Source organism: Balaenoptera musculus, chromosome 13 (genome assembly GCF_009873245.2).
Source record: "Balaenoptera musculus isolate JJ_BM4_2016_0621 chromosome 13, mBalMus1.pri.v3, whole genome shotgun sequence".
NCBI lineage: Eukaryota > Metazoa > Chordata > Mammalia > Artiodactyla > Balaenopteridae > Balaenoptera > Balaenoptera musculus.
Genome location: NC_045797.1, coordinates 25,199,947 through 25,218,433, shown reverse-complemented (window position 1 = coordinate 25,218,433; position 18,487 = coordinate 25,199,947). Strand labels below are relative to the sequence as shown.

Below are 18,487 nucleotides of genomic sequence, written 5' to 3'. Positions count from 1 at the left end.
CCACATGCCATGGAGCAACTAAGCCCATGAGCCACAACTACTGAGCCTACACTCTAGAGCCCGCAAGCCACATCTACTGAAGCCCGTGCGCCTAGAGAAATCAAGTCAAAAAAAAAATAAAGAAAGAAAAAAAAGAAAAGACTAACACCTCTTGGCCCTCCATTAAAAAAACAAACAAACTGTGAATCACTGTATTTTACACCTGTAGTTTATAGAATATTGTACATCAACTACACTTTGATTTAAAAAATTGAAGTCAATAAAATTCTAATTTATATCAAATTATGGATATGCTTAATTTTAAGTAAAAGATGTTATTATCTCACTTACAAAAACATTGAATGTAAATAATTGTAATCTATCACATTTATAGATTAAGAGGAAAAACATACCATGTCAATGGATGCAAAAATGGGTTTGTGTAAAAATTAATAAAAATTCATGTTTTATTTAAAAAGAAAGGTCTAATGCAGTAAAGCTCCAAATCCTCCAGACTCTTTTCTTGTCTATCAAAGTATTAGAATATTTTTCTAATATTGCACCTATGATATTGCAATTGGAATTATTGGTTTACTGAAGAGACTTCTTACAAGTCCTTATTACCCTGGTACCTAGCATGGTGCCTGATGAAAGGAGGTTCTCAGTAAATTCTGGCTGGCTGAAAAACAGAAAGAGCAATTAGGCATGAGCTTTGTATGCATGAGTAAGTTCCAGAGAGTATTTCTGAACAGGTCTTAGAGTGAACCACTTTGAAGACTAAAAGGACACCAGGGCTGACTGGTTCTGAGTGGGGTGCCAAGCAGGGTACTTCCTCAGGACTATGAGAGGACCACATGCAAGACAGAAGCTTAACCATGGCACAGAAATTCTTCCTGCAAGTCTCTCCATGCCCCAGGCACTAATGGAGAGGGTTGCAGGAGCCAGAGGTAAAAGAAAGGGGGACAAAGAAGGCAGGCTGAGGTCAGGAAAGACAACTGCTGGTGGGCCATCCTATAGAGTGACCAGGAAAACCCCCTATGGTCCATGTAGCACAAGTCAACGTAGAGCCGGGGTCAGTACACCTTTATAACTTTACTATAAAAGGGCTCTGAGGGCTATATACTCTCTGCCTCAACTACTCAACTTTTGTCATCATGGTGTCAAAACCACCACAAACAACCATAAACGAATGAGTGTGGCTGTGTTACAATAAAACCTTATTTTCAAAAGTAGGTGGTGGACCCAGATTGGTCCATGGACCATACATAGTCTGCAGCCCTCTGGCCTAGATTCTTACTACTCAAATTGTGGTACAAGGACCAGCAGGATTGACATCACTTAGGAGCTTGTTAGATCTGCATAATCTTGGGCACCCAGACCTTTGGAATCAAACTCTCATTTTGTAAGATGCCCAATAGAGTTTGCAAAATGCTCTGCCTGACCTCTGTGATCCCCTTCAGCCTGAGCATTCAGATATTATAACAGCATAGGCTTAGGAGGAGTTTCACTTAATGCATCGTTTATAAATCTGATCTAGGGTAGGAAGACAAGTCCTTCATGAGGACACTGAGACAGAGGGCAGGACTCAGCATATGAGATTCTGTTCAGGGCAGCTGCCAATGAGATAAGGTCTGCAGAAGTAAGATAAGTGATGACTCCCAGAGCCAAACTCTATTACCAAACCCTCTCCCTGAGCCCTCCCTTAATAGTGATGAAACAACTCCAGGTAGTTATAGACACTTTCCACTGGTGATTTGCCCTGTAATTAAAACATTTCTGCATCTCCTACTGTGATGGCTAATTTTGAGTCAACTTGACTGGCCATGGGATGTCCAGATTAAACATTATGTCTGGGTGTGTCTATGAAGGTGTTTCCAGATAAGATTAGCAATAGGTGGACTAACTAAAGTAGATTGCCCTCCCCAGTATGAATGGGCATTATCCAATCCATTGAGAACCTGAATAGAACAAAAGGCAGAGGAAGGAGGAACTTGCCTCTTTTTTCCTGCCTCACTGCTGAATTGGAGCATCACATCTCATCTTGTCTTCTCTGGCCTCAGACTGAGATTTACACAATTCGTTCCCCTGGTTCTCAGGCTTTTGGACTTGGACTGAACTACACCACTGGCTTTCCTGTGTCTCCATGTTGCAAGGTTGTGTATGGCAAATCATGGGACTTCTCAACCTCTATGATTATGTGAGCCAATTCTTCATAATAATAATAATCTATTGTTATATATTTATGTAAAGGTATATATATATATTTGTTTCTGTTTCTGTTTCTCTGGAGAACCCTAATACACTTAACCAATATAAAGGTAAGGAGCATGAAGAACTCATCCACCTACAAGTGAAATTTTGTGCTCTAGTCCTCAAGGAAATTCCTTATCACTGGTTAGTTCCTAAAATAGTGATCCTCAACCTTGGGCAGTGTGCTCCCCAGGGTACAGTTGGTTGTCACAACTGCAGTGGAGGTTGATATTGGCATCTAGTAGGAGGCAAGGATACTGCTAAAATCCTACAATGTATAGAACAGCACCCCCACAACAAAGAACTATCTGGCCCCAAATGTTAATGTATCAAGGTTGAGAAACCCTGTTCTAGAACAAACATCATTACCTCACTGATCAACTTAAGAAACTCTCAGTGTTTGTGAACCTCATGCACATCACCATTACAGCGAGAAAGGTGTCAGAGAGAGGTCTGCTTGGCAGCTCCTAGCGGCCTTGCTCAGGACACCACAGGTCCAAGCTCTGGGCCACCAATTCAATGTTCCATGACCAGAAGTAAATAGACTTGGGGAGAACAAATCACATCAACCAAGCCCTCAAGAAAATACAACATCAGGGGACTTCCCTGGTGGCGCAGTGGTTAAGAATCTGCCTGCCAATGCAGGGCACACGGGTTCAAGCCCTGGTCCAGGAAGATCCCACATGCCGCAGAGCAACTAAGCCCATGCGCCACAACTACTGAAGTCCGCGTGTCAAGAACCCGTGCTCTGCAACAGAGAAGCCACTGCAACAAGAGAAGACACTGCAATGAGAAGCCCATGCACTGCAATGAAGAGTAGCCCCCTCTTGCTGCAACTAGATAAACCCCAAGTGCAGCAATGAAGACCCAATGCAAAAATAAAATAAATAAATTTATTTTTAAAAAAAGAAAGAAAAAAGAAGATACAACATCAACCAATACCAGTTTATTAATTCATAACTGGAGAGCCACCTGGCATAAGATCTAGATCAGATTCTCTTCTAGACAAGTTGACCCTGGGGATTACCTTGGCTAGGGCAGAATTAAAACTAAGCAGCCATATATTTTCAAAACCAGGGTTTTCTCCCTGTGATTATCCATTAGATTAATCCCACACCATTCTAGGGGAAAATTATGTCTAGAGAACACTCTAGGGCCAGTAAACCAGCATTGCAGCACACTTTCTTTGGACAGCACCTACTAATTCTTATATTTCTTACTCTTTGACAGCTTTCTTTCATCTATGACCCAAAGCTCCTTCACCTAATTACTGAAAACCTGTGGCACAATTGAAGAGACAGCTTCTTTCCATCACCTACCTCTCAGAATTTTGTCTTCCTGTACACATGCTGGCCTCCTGATGAAGATGACAAGCTGGCTTATAAGCACCATCTCTTAAACTGAATGACTAATTGCATGCATTGTATGCCATTTTCACTGGTTTCCATATTAGAGATAACTTATTTCCCAGTGCTGCAAATTCATGTTCTCTGGAACCTTGAGTCTACCCACCTATACTGAGTGTAACCACTGGATATACAAAATGAAGTATGCCTGGTGATAGTACATTTCATCTTATATTTCAGTAGCAGCAGTGCGCATCCCTGGTATATAAGCCATCATGCAGATGACTATCTCATCACACGGTGTGCAAAGGTTCGTAAAAAAGTCTTATTATCAGGACTTCCCTGGTAGTCCATTGGTTAATACTCTGCGCTTCCAATGCAAGGGGCGCCGGTTCAATCAATGGTCGGGGAACTAAGATCCCACGTACCACGCAGCACATCCAAAAAAACATAAACGAAAAACAAAACAAAAAAATCTTATTATCCCCTTAGCTACCTGGGGAGAGGTGTACTGTTAAGAGTAGAGGAGTATCTGGTTAGAATGGTTCATCCTTGGAGATGCTAGTATCAGACAGTAGAAGCTCTGAAACTTGGTTGGCCTCAGTTGGCTTCTCAAGCTCTGAAAGAAAAGAAAAATGGCCTAAAAAATATCAGAGAGCCATCACATGGCTGAGAGATCACATCATGCCTTAGACCTGGTGTTGTTATGAACTGCTTAGCAGAGAAACCTTGGTGGTCTTTGTCTGGACCCCTGAAGATATGAAATAGCATTCCCTGAAAAGATAAAGTCCACTGCCAGAGTTTAATCTGGAATTTGAACCAGACAGCCAGAGAAACCAACCTCCCAAGGTCAGAGCAAAAAGGGAAGCTAAGGGTAAAAAATCAAAAGATGTATGCTTCCTCTTCCCTCCTGTCAGCCAAAACCCACAAAATAGCTACAGTGGTTCCTGTGTGGCTCCTCATCAGTGAAGTTTGCAAGCCAGCCTCTCTGGAACAGGAAGCGAGGAATTTTAGTTTCCAGATAGTAATGCCCAGATGGGCCATGAAATGAAGTCTCATGCAGCTCTGTGGGCACAAAAAGCCTGGACATGCTGCCAAGTGGATTCCCACAGCCTGTATCTTCCATCAAGAAATCTCAAGGCCTCTGTTCAACCCAGCTAGAGAAGCCACCAGGGGTCTCTGAAAGACCTAGATTACACACAGCTCCTTTAGGTTGCCAGTTTCATTTAGAATTGTGTAGAAAAAAATGAAATCAGTCACAGAGGTCCCAGAGCCCTAAGCAGTCCCCTTGCTCCATGCATACACACTCATTCGTCATCACTGCTTCCTGACAGCTCCTGCAGCATCCGACTTTTGCTTATTTATTTACATCTTTACTTATCCCAGCTGCCTCTGCCTCACAAAGTATTTGTGGCATCCTCCTATCTCCATTTTACTGGTAAGGGCAAAAAAGCACAAGATCAGTAGTTCTTTAGAGACTCATGCAACAAAGCACGGAATCAGTTCTTTGAGTCCCACTCTCTCTCCACTCTACACTAAAGAAAACCATGCAAGGACTGACCTCAGTGTGGTCACATGGAGTCTGAGATGCAAAAGCTTGAATGGAAAAATAACTCCCAGGGACTTCCCTGGGGACTTCCTTTCCCCAGTGGTTAGGACTTCGTGCTTCCACTGTGGGGGCACGGGTTCGATCCCTGGTCAGGGAACTAAGATCCCACAAGCCACGCAGCATGGCCAAAAAAAGAAAAGAAAAATAGCTCCCACCTCACAGGATGGTAAGAGGATACACATGGCCCTGGAGAAATGACTGAGCAGAGAGAAACCCTGGCTTTCTCTACAGGACTGATAAACACCTATGGATGACACATCCAACATGCTAGCCTACCAGCTGTGTAGCTTCCTTTGCTCCACCAACCCTCCCCTCCAACCCACTGCAGTAAACCATTTCCAAGGACATATCCTGGACTTTGTTTTCGCTTAGAAAGTCACCACCTCTGAAGTCTGGGCTGTGAGCTCCTTAAGGGCAGGGACCACCTGGTCTCCATTCTTCTCTTTGTTCCTAGAGCTTCCCACAGTAAATGGAGAAAGCCGATGTTCAGTGACTGTTGGATGAATGACTCACACTCAGAAATACCACTCTTCAACCAGATCTTTCTGTCTTCCTACTACTTTCACCCCTAGAATCAAAGTAAATGTGCTCTCCAACCTCTCTGGTTCCTCAAGGTTCTTATACTCTCCAGCTCACCCAGTTAAGTCTCATCCTCCATTCACTTTTCTCTACACAGCCTGGCTACTATAACTACACTACACTTGGCTCTTACCAGGACCTTTCTGCCACCCTCCCACCATCCCCAGGCCTAGCCCCAAGACCGCTCGAACCCTCACCTGCCAGCTTTCTTGTCCAAAGGCTAAGTGTTTCTGAAAAAAAAAAATCATTCGTATTAGCACCATTGTAAATGTTTGGTTTACACCCTCAGTGAGGCCCTTATGTTGCTAGGAAAACTTCTAAGTCCCTTGCACTGTCCTTTCTCATTTCCAAGAGAAAATGTACCAAACCACTACCCCTTTCTTTTAGCCCCCTTCTCCATCCTCACCCTTCTTGTGCTTCCCATCTTCCCAGAGGAAACAGCAGCCAACTTACATGAACTGTAACTCCCTTCTCTTCCATCTGATCCTGACTTTCCTCCTACATTTCTCTAAGGGAGTTTTTACCTGTGCTTTTGATCAAATCTTTTCCTCCTTCTTCCTATAAGATTTCTTGTCATCAGTGATTCATCTTTCTTTTACCTTTCTTGTTTGACTGATCTCCATCTCTATCTATACAGAGGTAGGCAGATAGAAAGATATACTTTACTATATACTATTCACACAGAAAGACAGAGAGAGAAGGAGAGAAAGAGAGATTATATATGTGTATAATTCTCTCTCTCAAACTTGCAGTTTCTCTCTTTCTCTCTTTCTCCTTCCCTTCTCTCCCCCACCTCCGTGTGTGTGTGAGGTATGTATATATGTCATATATTTACATATATACACACGAGATGTGTTTATGCAAAAACATGCATATATGTGCACATACATGTATGTATACACACACATGTCTTTCTCTTTCAAACATTTTCTCATTCTTTCCTAATCACTGTCAAAATCTCTCTCTTTCAATTTGCTGGTCTTATCCACAATAAACTTGCTTAATTGCCCTCGCCCTTTTTAAAAAAAAATTTTTTGTTTTGGCTGTGTTGTGTCTTCGTTGCTGTGTGCAAGCTTTCTCTGGTTGTGGCGAGTGGGGGCTACTCTTCGTTGCAGTGCACAGGCTTCTCATTGCAGTGGCTTTTCTTGTTGTGGAGCATGGGCTCTAGGCACGCAGGCTTCAGTAGTTGCAGCATGCGGGCTCAGTAGTTGTGGCTCATGGGCTCTAGAGCACAGGCTCAGTAGTTGTGGCACACAGGCTTAGTTGTGGGATCTTCCTAGACCAGGGATCAAACCCGTGTCCCCTGCGGTGGCAGGTGGATTCTTAACCACTGCACCACCAGGGAAGTCCTGCTCTCACCCTTAAATTACCTTCCCTTTATTCAGCCTCCCTGCTAAACTTATACTTCCTCTCTCCATTTTTTTTTACCACCATTCAATCCTTAGGGATCTCATGTCCCATTCTTCTCCATTTATGCTGCCTAGCACAGTGCCTGAGCACATAAGTTCTTTAAAATAAATTCTGTCATGGATATGAGTCAATGTTTTAGACACCTCTGTGATCTAATGTTTGACTCATAGTGAATGCTTCCATTGACTGAATGAATCTAAAAATGAACAAACATGGTTAGTGAGAGAGATCTGCAACCTAGCTAAGCAAACAGAATGAAGTATAAAAGCAATGTAAGTTAAGTGGCGTGGGTGCAGATGGGAAAGAGTAATTAATTCCAATAATAGGAGAGCAGTGGGCAGAACTCATAAAAACTTCATAGAGAGGTAAGATTTAAATTGAACTACTGAGTATTAATTTAATACAAATTATACTAATAACTCATATTTATGGAGACCTTCCTCTGTAACCAGGCAATGCTTTATGTAGAATATTTAAGAATATTTAATTTAAGAATATTAATTTATAACAATCCTGTGTTATTATTATTCTCATTTTTCAGATGGGAAAATTGAGGCACAGAGAGGTAGTGCTATACAAGATCACTCAGCTAGAAAATATTGGAGATGGAATTTAAACTCAGGCAGCCCATCTCTAGTGCTTTTAACTTCTAAACCATACTTCCCAGAGTAAAGAAATGTGCTAGAGACAAAAGAAATAATGTGAGGTAAGGTATATGGCATGTCTAGAGCAAAAGAGTAGGCAGAAGGATTTACTAGAAATTAAAGATGGAAAGGCAAAGTTGGAATTGGACCTTGGAGGATCTGCAGTGCCTTACAAAGGAGATGGAATTTTATTTTATGAACAATGTAATTAACAGAAGGGTGACATGGTCAGTTCTGCTCCCTAGGAAGAAAACACTGGCAGAAGTGGAGGCTATGTTGGAGAAGTCAGAGATTATAGATTACAGTCTGAAAGACTCACTAGGGGTTAACTCAATAGTCCAGGTAAAGGATGAAAGTACCTGAAACCAAGATGGCTGAAATAAAATGGGGAGGAAGCTGCTGAAGAAGTCAGTAACCCAGAAACCAAACCTAACAGTTGTAGACCAAAACAAAAGAAAACAAAGAAAAAACCACCAAATGCATGTTCTCTAGTCAAAAGACCAGTTAAGGGACGGTCTAGTGAGACAGAAAACTCTTAGACAATAACTACTCTACCCCAGCCAAACACCATAGGAAAAACTGTGGCCCCAGCTTACACCCATAACAGCAAAGGCTGAGTGGGGAGCCTAGACTTCCATCCTCAAGAGACTAAAAGAAGACACCCCAATGTCCCCATCAGAGTGGCATTAGAGAAGACCAAGTAGGGAAGGGAACTTTCATCCCAGACAGCTGGTAATGAGCCATTCTTCCTGGCAATATCAGTGGAGAACACACAGGACGCCTGGACTTCACCCCCACCCAGCTCCTCTCCCTCCCTGCTGGAGTAGTGTAATAGGAGGCCTAGTGAAGAGTCAGGACTTTCACCAACCTCAGTGGTTAGAAGCCCCACCATCACCAACATCATGTCAGTGGAGACCACATGGGATCTGGAACTCTCATTCTCACCCAACAGTAATAAGAAGCCAGTCAATAGATGCCAACACCAAGATGACAGAGATGTTAGAACTATCTGACAAGGATTCTAAAGCAGTCATGATAAAAAACACTTCTAACAGCAATAATGAATATGCTTGAAATGAATTTTAAAAAATGGAATGCCTCAGCAAAGAAATAGAAAGCCTTAACAAAGAAATGGAAGATATAAAGAAAAAAAATGAAAATTTTAGGATTGAAAAATATAACCAAAATTAAAAACTAAGTAAATGAGATCAACAGTAGAGTGGAAAGGACAAAGGAAAGAATCAGTGAACTGGAAGGTAGTACAATAGAACCTACTCAGTTGGGCAATAGGGAGAAAATAGATTTAAAAAAAATTGAACAGAGCCTTAGGGGCCTGTGAGACTATAACAAAAGATCTAACATTCGTGTCATTAGAATCAAAGAAGGAGAGGAAAAAGGCAGAAATGAAAAAGTGTTTTAAAAAATTAAGAAATAATATCTGTAAAATTCCCCTATTTAGGAAGAGATAAAAATCTATAGATATGAGAAGCTGACCAAATCTCAAAAGGATAAACTCAAAGAAATACATGCCAATCCGAAGGATCAAGATGGCAGAGGAGTAGAAGGACGTGGAGTTCATCTCTCCCACAAATGCATTAAGAAAACATCTACAAATGAAACAGTTCTCACAGAACACCTGCTGAACACTAGCAGACCGCCTCAGACACCTAAAAGTGCAAAAAGAATCCCTGTGTAACCAGGTAAGATGAAAGAAAGAAGAAGGGAAAAGGAAGAGGAGAGGAAGCAGGATGGGACCTGCACCCCTAGCAGGGAGCTGAAGATGAGGAGAGCTTCTTGCATCTGGGGAAGCCCCCTCACCAGTGAGGAGATCACCTGGGACACAAGGGGAGCTTCGGGGGCTTGGAGGAGAGCACAGCAACCGGTCTGTGGCAGGAAGGACAGACTGAGACCTACCCAGACGGTCCATGCCACAGCCCTGCATGCCCCAGCCTGAGACATGTGTCCATCAGTGTGGATGGGGGCTGGGTGCTAAAACGTGGGGTTTGGGGAGCAGACCCGGGTAGGGCACTGCTGTTGGCTGTGAGGAGACAGCCTGAGGGGATGGGAGTGAGGAGCTCTGCAACCTGGAATGCTCCTGGAGGAAGCCTGGACCACGATAGAAGAAAAGCACCATTGTTGAGTGACGTGCAAAGGGCAGGGTCGCCATTGTAGCCTCTCTCCTCATGTGCCGGCCCTGCCTCCACAGGCACTAGGGAGGGCTCACGCCGGATCAGGCTCACACATCTCCGGCCATTGCCTCCTCTGCCCCCACTCCGCCTGGGTAATTTGCTTGCCCCAATCGCCTGGGCGGCCCACTCACCTGGATTGCTTCCTCGGGTCCCTCCCACCTGACAGGATCGTGTGCTCTGGCAGCCTCGGGAGCAGAGGCTGGTGGGTGGCCCACACTCAGAGGTGGGGCTGAAACAGCAGCTGAGCCCCAGGGGTTCTGTGACTAAGGAAGAAGAGCTGAAATCTCTCCTTGTGGTTGTGCAAATTGCGGAGTTAGACCTCCACAGACAGCTTCCTAAATTCAGTGTCTGCAGAACATCCAAATGGACAAGTGCTCCTGCAGCTGAGACGGGTCTGGCTTTAGGACCTGTGGGCTTTATGGGCACATACAGGGGATGGGCAAGGCCAGAGTCTGAGCTGCCTCCATAGCAGGTCCAGGTACACAGTTACTGCAGTCCTGAGACCTGACCTCAGTGGATCTGTGATGGTGGCCTGGTGAAAACAACACATGAGAATCACCAGGGCCTATTGACGGCATACCCACAGTTAAGGTAGGACCGAGAGCAGTGCCAACAACAATGTACCTTGTGTGCCCACACAACGAATGAAAGGGGACACAACAGAGCACACTCACAGGTAAACAGCTACAGAGGAGGAATATTCAGTGGATTCTCTCCCACTGGGAGTGCTCCAATCCCACCTACCTCACACCGAAGATCAGAATCACAGCTGAGAAACAGATCTGGGGTCCTCTACTCCAACAAGTAGGGAGCAGACCACACCCCTGACAGGGCAGTGACAATCACAGAGCAAAGGGGAGGCTGCACTCCATATCCAGGGCAGGATCTGGCCATGACAACACCAGTCAAACCTCTTATTCAGGGAGATAACAGCCAGCATACACTGAGGAAAGACATGGCAGTCATCCATACTAAAACCAGACCTTGGACCAAAAAAAATTTATATATATATATATATATATATATATATAACCAACGAAGGCTACATAAGGACCTTCCCATATAAAAACAGCTCTCCAAGACAGTTTGAGGGTCTGGCATCAGGAGGGAGAACCCCCAGAGCATTTAACCTTGAAGGCCAGCAGGGCTTGAGTGCAGGAGCTCCACAGGGCTGAGGGAAACAGAGACTCCACTCTTGGAGGGCACACACAAGGTGTCAACACAAAGCAGTACCTCCATAGGAACCTGGGTTACACCTACCTAGGGGTCTTGGAGGGCCTCCTGGGGAACCAGGCATTGGCAGTAGCTCACTGTGTGGCAAGGGGACTGGTAGCAGAGGCCCCAGGGAATATTAATTGGCATGTGCTCTCCTGGAAGTCCCCAATTTGGCACCAACAACTGGCTCCACCCAACAGCCTGCAGGCTCCAGTGCTGGAACAACTCAGGGCAAACAACCAACAAGAGAGGAACACAGCACCACCCATCAGCAGACAGGCTGCCTAAAGTCATAATAAGCTCACAGACACACCAAAACACACTGCTTGACATGGCCCAGCCCACCAGAGGGACAAGACCCAGCTCCACCCAACAGAGGCAGGAACCTGGCCCTCCCACCAGAAAGCCTGCACAAGTCCCTGAACCAAACTCACCCACCAGGAGGCAGACACCAGAAGCAAGAGGAACTATGATCCTACCACCTGTGGAAAGGAGACCACAACACAATAAGTTAGAGAAAATGAGATGACAGAGGAATATGTTGCAGACGAAGGAGCTAGGTAAAAACCTACAAGAACAACTAAATGAAGAGAAGATAGGCAATCTATCTGAAAAAGAATTCAGAGTAATGATAGTAAAGATGATCCAATATCTCAGAAAAAGAATGGAGGCATGGATCAAGAAGATACAAGAAATGTTTAACAAAGACCTAGAATAACTAAAGAACAAACAGAGAGGAACAATACAATAACTAAAATGAAAAATACACTAGAAGGAATCAATAGCAGAATAACTGAGGCAGAAGAATGGATAAGTGAGCAGGAAGATACAATGGTGGAAATCACTGCCACAGAACAGAATGAAGAAAAAAGAATGAAATGAAGGCTGTCTCAGAGACCTCTGGGACAACATTAAATACATCAACATTCGAATTATAGGGGTCCCAAGGAAGAAGAGAGAAAGAAGGGCCTGAGAAAATATTTGAAGAGATTATAGCCAAAAAATTCCCTAACATGGGAAAGGAAATAATCACCCAAGTCCAGGAAGTGTAGGGAGTCCCATACAGGATAAACCCAAGGATAAACATGCTGAGACACATAGTAATCAAACTAACAAAAATTAAATACAAAGACAAAACATTAAAAGCAACAAGGGAAAAGCAACAAATAACATATAAGGGAATCCCCATAAGGTTATCAGCTGACTTTTCAGCAGAAACTCTGCAGGCCAGAAGGGAGTGCCATAATTTATTTAAAGTGATGAAAGGGAAAAAATATAACCAAGAATACTCTACCCGGCAAGGCTCTCATTCAGATTCAACAGAGAAATCAAAAGCTTTACAGACAAGTAAAAGCTAAGAGACTTCAGGATCACCAAACCAGCTTTATGACGAATGAAACAGTAACTTCTCTAGGCAGAGAAAAAAAAAGAGGACACAAGTAGAAACAAGAAAATCACAAATGGGAAAGCTCACTGGTAAAAGCAAACACACAGTAACAGCAGGAAATCATCGATACACAAATATGATATCAAAACCAGCAACAGTAAGAAGACAAGAGTACAAATGCAGGAAATGGGAATTGCATTTGAAATTAAGAGACCAGCAACTTAAAACAACTTTGTATAAATAAAGACTGTTATATTAAAACCTCATGGGAGGGACTTCCTTTGTGGCACAGTGGTTAAGAATCCGCCTGCCAATGGAGGAGACATGGGTTTGAGTCCTGGTCTAGGAAGATACCACATGCCACAGAGCAACTAAGCCTATGTGCCACAACTACTGAGCCTGTGCTCTACAGCCCATGAACCACAACTACTTAACCTGCATGCCACAACTACTGAAGCCCGTGTGCCTAGAGCCCGTGCTCTGCAATAAGAGAAGCCACCACAATAAGAAGCTCATGTACTGCAATGAAGAGTAGCCCCTGCTCACCGCAACTAGAGAAAGCCTGTGCACAGCAACAAAGACCCAACACAGCCAAAAATAAATTAATTAATTAATTTAAAAAAAAACTCTTGGGAAATGCAAACCAAAAAACTACAATAGATACACACACAAAAAAGAAAAAGCAACCCAAACACAGCACTAAAGATGGTCATCAAACCAAAAGAGAAGAGAGCAAAGAACAAAAGAGGAAGGAAAGAAAAAAGACCTGCAAAAACAAACCCAAAACAATTAAGAAAATGGTGATAGTAATATGCATATCAATAATTATCTTAAATGTAAATGGATTAAATTCTCCAACCAAAAGACACAGACTCGCTGAATGGATACAACAATAAGAACCATATATATGCTGTCTACAAGAGACCCACTTCAGACCTAGGGACACATACAGACTGAAAGTGAGGGGATGGAAAAAGATATTCCATGCAAATGGAAATCAAAAGAAAGCTGGAGTACCAATACTCATTTCAGACAAAATAGACTTTAAAATAAAGACTGTTACAAGAGACAAGGAAGGACATGACATAATGATCAAGGGTTCAATGCAAGAAAAAGACATAGCAATTCTAATATATATGCACCCAACATAGGATCACCTGAATATATAAGACAATTGCTAACAGCCATAAAAGGGTAAGTCAACAGTAACACAGTAACAGTGGGGGACTTTAACTCCCCTCTTACACCAAAGGACAGATCATCCAGACAGAAAATGAAGAAGGAAATACAACCCTTAAATGACACATTAGACCAGATGGACTTAATTGATATTTATAAGACATTCCATCCAAAAGCAGCAGAATACACTTTTTTCTCAAGTGCACATGAAACATTCTCCAGGACAGATCACATCTTGGGTCACAAATCAAGCCTTGGTAAATTTAAGAAAATTGAAATCATATCAAGCATCTTTTCTGACCACAATGCTATGAGATTAGAAATCAATTACAGGAAAAAACTGTAAAAGACAGAAACACATGGAGCCTAAACAGTATGTTACTAAACAACCAATGAATCACTGAAGAAATCAAAGAGAAAATCCAAAATTACCTAGAGAAAAATGACAATGAAAACAATAATTAAAAACCTATGGGACATGGGACTTCCCTGGTGGCACAGTGGTTAAGAATCTGCTTGCCAATGCAGGGGACATGGGCTCGATCCCTGGTCTGGGAAGATCCCACATACCATGGAGCAACTAAACCCATGTGCCACAACTACTGAGCCTGCACACTAGAGTCTGCAAGCCACAACTACTGAGCCCACGTGCTGCAACTACTGAAGCCCATTTGCCTAGAGCCCATGCTCCACAACAAGAGAAGCCACCACAATGAGAAGCTCACACACTGCAATGAAGAATAGCCCCTGCTCACTGCAACCAGAGAGAGCCTGCAACAAAGACCCAACACAGCCAAAAATGAATTAAATAATTTATTTTTAAAAATAAACAGAACCTATGGGACACCATGGCAAAAGCAGTTCTAAGAGAGAAGTTTACAGCAATACAATTTTACCTCAAGAAACAAGAAAAATCTCAAATAAACAACCTAACCTTGCACCTAAAGCAGAGAAAAAGAACAAAACCCAAAGTTGGTAGAAGGAATTAAATCATAAAAATCAGAGCAGAAATAAATGAAACAGAGACAAAGAAAACAAGACAAAAGATCAATGAAAATAAAAGGTGGTTCTTTGAGAAGATAAACAAAATTGTTAACATTTAGCCAGACTTATCAAGAAAAAAAGAGGACTCAAATCAATAAAATTATAAATGAAAAAGGAAAAGTTACAACTGACACCACAGAAATACAAAGGACCATAAGAGACTACTATATACAGGCAACTATATGCCAATAAAATGGACAACCTAGAAGAAATGGACAAATTCTTAGAAAAGTACAACCTTCCAACACCGAACCAGGAAGAAATAGAAGATATGAACAGATCAATCACAAGTACTGAAACTGAAACTGTTATTAAAACAACTTCCAACAAACAAAAATCCAGGACCAGATGGCTTCGCAGGTGAATTCTATCAAACATTTAGAGAAGAGCTAACACCCATCCTTCTGAAACTCTTCCAAAAGAATTGCAGAGGAAGGAACACTCCCAAGCTAATTTATGAGGCCACCATCACCCTGTTACCAAAACCAGACAGAGATATCACAAAAGAAGAAAATTACATGCCAATATCACTGATGAACGTAAATGTAAAAATGCTTAACAAAATACTAGCAAACCAAATCTAACCACACATTAAAATGATAATACACCATGATCAAGTGGGATTTATCCCAGGGATGCAAGGATTCTTCAATATATGCAAATCAATCAATGTGATACCTCACATGAACAAACCAAAGAATAAAAACCATATGATCATCTCAATAGATTCAGAAAAAGCTTTTGACAAAATTCAACATCCATTTATGTTAAAAAAAACTCTCCAGAAAATGGACATAGAGGGAACTTACCTCAAAATAATAAAGGGCATATATGACAAACCCACAGCAACATAATTCTCAATGGTGAAAAACTGAAAGCATTTCCTCTAAGATCAGGAATAAGACAAGGATGTCCACTCTCGCCACTTCTTTTCAACATAGTTTTGGAAGTCCAATCCATGGCAATCAAAGAAGAAAAAGAAATAAAAGGAATACAAACTGGAAAAGAAGAAGTAAAACTGTCACTGTTTGCAGATGACATGATACTATATACAGAAAATCCTAAAGATGCTACCAGAAAACTACCAGAGCTTGTCAGTGAATTCGGTAAAGTCGCAGGATAAAAAATTAATACACAGAAATCTCTTGCATTCCTATACACCACAACAAAAGATCAGAAAGAGAAATTAAGGAAACAATCCCATTTACCATTGCATCAAAAAGAATAAAATACCTAGGAATAAACCTACCTGAGGAGGCAAAATACCTATACTTAGAAAACAATAAGATACTGATGAAAGTAATCAAAGATAATGCAAACAGATGGAGAGATATACCATGTTCTTAGATTGGAAGAATCAACATTGTCAAAATGACTATTCTACCCAATGCAATCTACAGATTCAATGCAATCCCTATCAAATTGCCAATGGTATTTTTCGCAGAATTAGAACAAAAATTTTTACAATTTGTATGGAAACACAAAAGATCCCAAGTAGCAAAGCAATCTTAAGAAAGAAAAACGGAGCTGAGGAATCAGGCTCCCTGACTTCAGACTATACCACAAAGCTACAGTCATCAAAACTGTATGGTCTGGCACAAAACAGAAATACAGATCAACGGAACAGGATAGAAAGTCCAGAGATAAACCCACGCACCTATGGTTACCTAATCTATGACAAAGGAGGCAAGAATATACAATGGAGAAAAGACAGTCTCTTCAATAAGTGGTGGTGGGAAAACAGGACAGCTACATGGAAAAGAATGAAATTAGAATATTCCCTAATACCATACATAAAAATAAGCTCAAAATGGATTAAAGACCTAAATGTAAGGCCAGATACTATGAAACTCTTAGAGGAAAACATAGGCAGAACACTCTCTGATATAAGTTGCATCAAGATTCTTTTTGATCCACCTCCTGGAGTAATGAAAATAAAAACAAAAATAAACCAATGGACCTAATTAAACTTAAAAGCTTTTGCACTGCAAAGGAATCCATAAGCAAAATGAAGACAACCCTCAGAATGGGAGACAATATTTTCAAATGAAGCAACCAACATGGGATTAATCTCCAAAATATACAAACAGGTAATACAGCTCCATATCAAAAACAAACAATCCAATTAAAAAATGGGGAGAAGATCTAAATAGACATTTCTCAGAAGAAGACATACAGATGGCCAAAAAGCACATGAAAAGATGCTCAACATCACTAATTATTAGAGAAATGCAAATCAAAACTACACCTCACACTGGTCAGAATGCCTATCATCAAAAAATCTACAACCAATAAATGCTGGAGAGGGTGTGGAGAAAAGAGAACCCTCCTACACTGTTGGTGGCAATGTAAATTGGTACAGTCACTATGGAGAACAGTATGGAGGTTCCTTAGAAAATGAAAAACAGAGCTACCATATGATCCAGCAATCCCACTCCTGAGCATATATCCAGAGAAAACCATAATTCAAAAAGATACACGCACCCCAATGCTCACTGCGGCACTAGTTACAATAGCCAGGACATGGAAGCAACCTAAATATCCATCAACAGAGGAATGGATAAGGAAGATGTGTACATATATAGCATGGAATATTACTCAGCCATAAAAAGAACAAACTAATGTCACTTGCAGCAACACGGATGGGCATAGAGATTGTCATACTGAGTGAAGTTAGTCAGACAGAGAAAGACAGATATCATTTGATATCACATATATGTGGAATCTAAAAAAACAAAAGGTACAAATGACCTTATTTACAAAACAGAAATAGAGTCACAGATGTAGAAAACAAACTTACCAGGGGGAAAGGGGTGGGAGGGGAAAATTGAGAGATTGGGATTGACATATACACACGACTATATATGAAACAGATAACTAATAAGGACCTACTGTATATTACAGGGAACTCTACTCAATACTGTGTAATGGTCTATATGGGAAAAGAATCTAAAAAAGAGTGGATATATGTATATATATAACTGATTCACATTGCTGTACAACTGAAACTAACACAACATTGTAAATCAACTATACTCTAAAAAAAATTTAAACATCAATAAACAAATAAATAAAAATAGCTGTTATCAAAAAAAAGAGAAAGTCATGCCAAAACGCATTTTAATTAAACTTCTGAAAATTGAAAACAAAGAAAGAAATCTTGAAAGCAGACTGAGCTATAGCTATAGATCCTTAGGTATAGATCAGATACAGATCAGAAAGAAGAAACAGAACTGTCCCTATTTGCAGATGACATGATGGTCTACATAGACCATACCAAGGAATCTAAAAACCCAAAACAAAAAAAAAAAGCAAACAACAGAAACAAACCCCTAAAACTAATAAGTGAGTTCAGCAAGGTCACAGGCAAGATAAACAGAGAAAATATACAAAAATCAAGTTTATTTCTATATGTTAGTAATGAACATGTGGACACTGAAATTAAAAATACAATACCATTTACAATTGCTCAAAAAATGAAACACTTAGATATAAATGTAACATAACATAATCAGAACTTGAATGCTGAAAACTACATAATGCTATTGAGATAAATCAAAGATCTAAATAAATGAAAGGGGACCATGGCTGTGGATTGAAAGGCTCAACATAGTGAAGATACTAATTTTCCCCAAAGTGATATAAAGTATAATGCA

General features: G+C 41.2%; 1 protein-coding gene across 8 annotated transcripts in view; it reads right to left on the bottom strand.

Annotated features, from left to right (window-relative positions):
* Positions 1–18,487, bottom strand: part of EVA1A (eva-1 homolog A, regulator of programmed cell death) — an 83,110-nt gene that overhangs the window by 31,728 nt on the left and 32,895 nt on the right. The window contains exons 2-3 of one of the 8 annotated variants that reach the window (XM_036873014.1): positions 5,961–5,993; positions 4,072–4,194 (exon numbers count right to left, since the gene is read on the bottom strand). The exons of 5 other annotated variants lie outside the window; for them this stretch is intronic. The gene's annotated coding sequence lies outside the window, so the exon portion shown is untranslated. The remainder of the gene's footprint in view (positions 1–4,071; positions 4,195–5,960; positions 5,994–18,487) is intronic. 2 more of the 8 variants (XM_036873017.1, XM_036873008.1) reach the window with 2 other exon arrangements.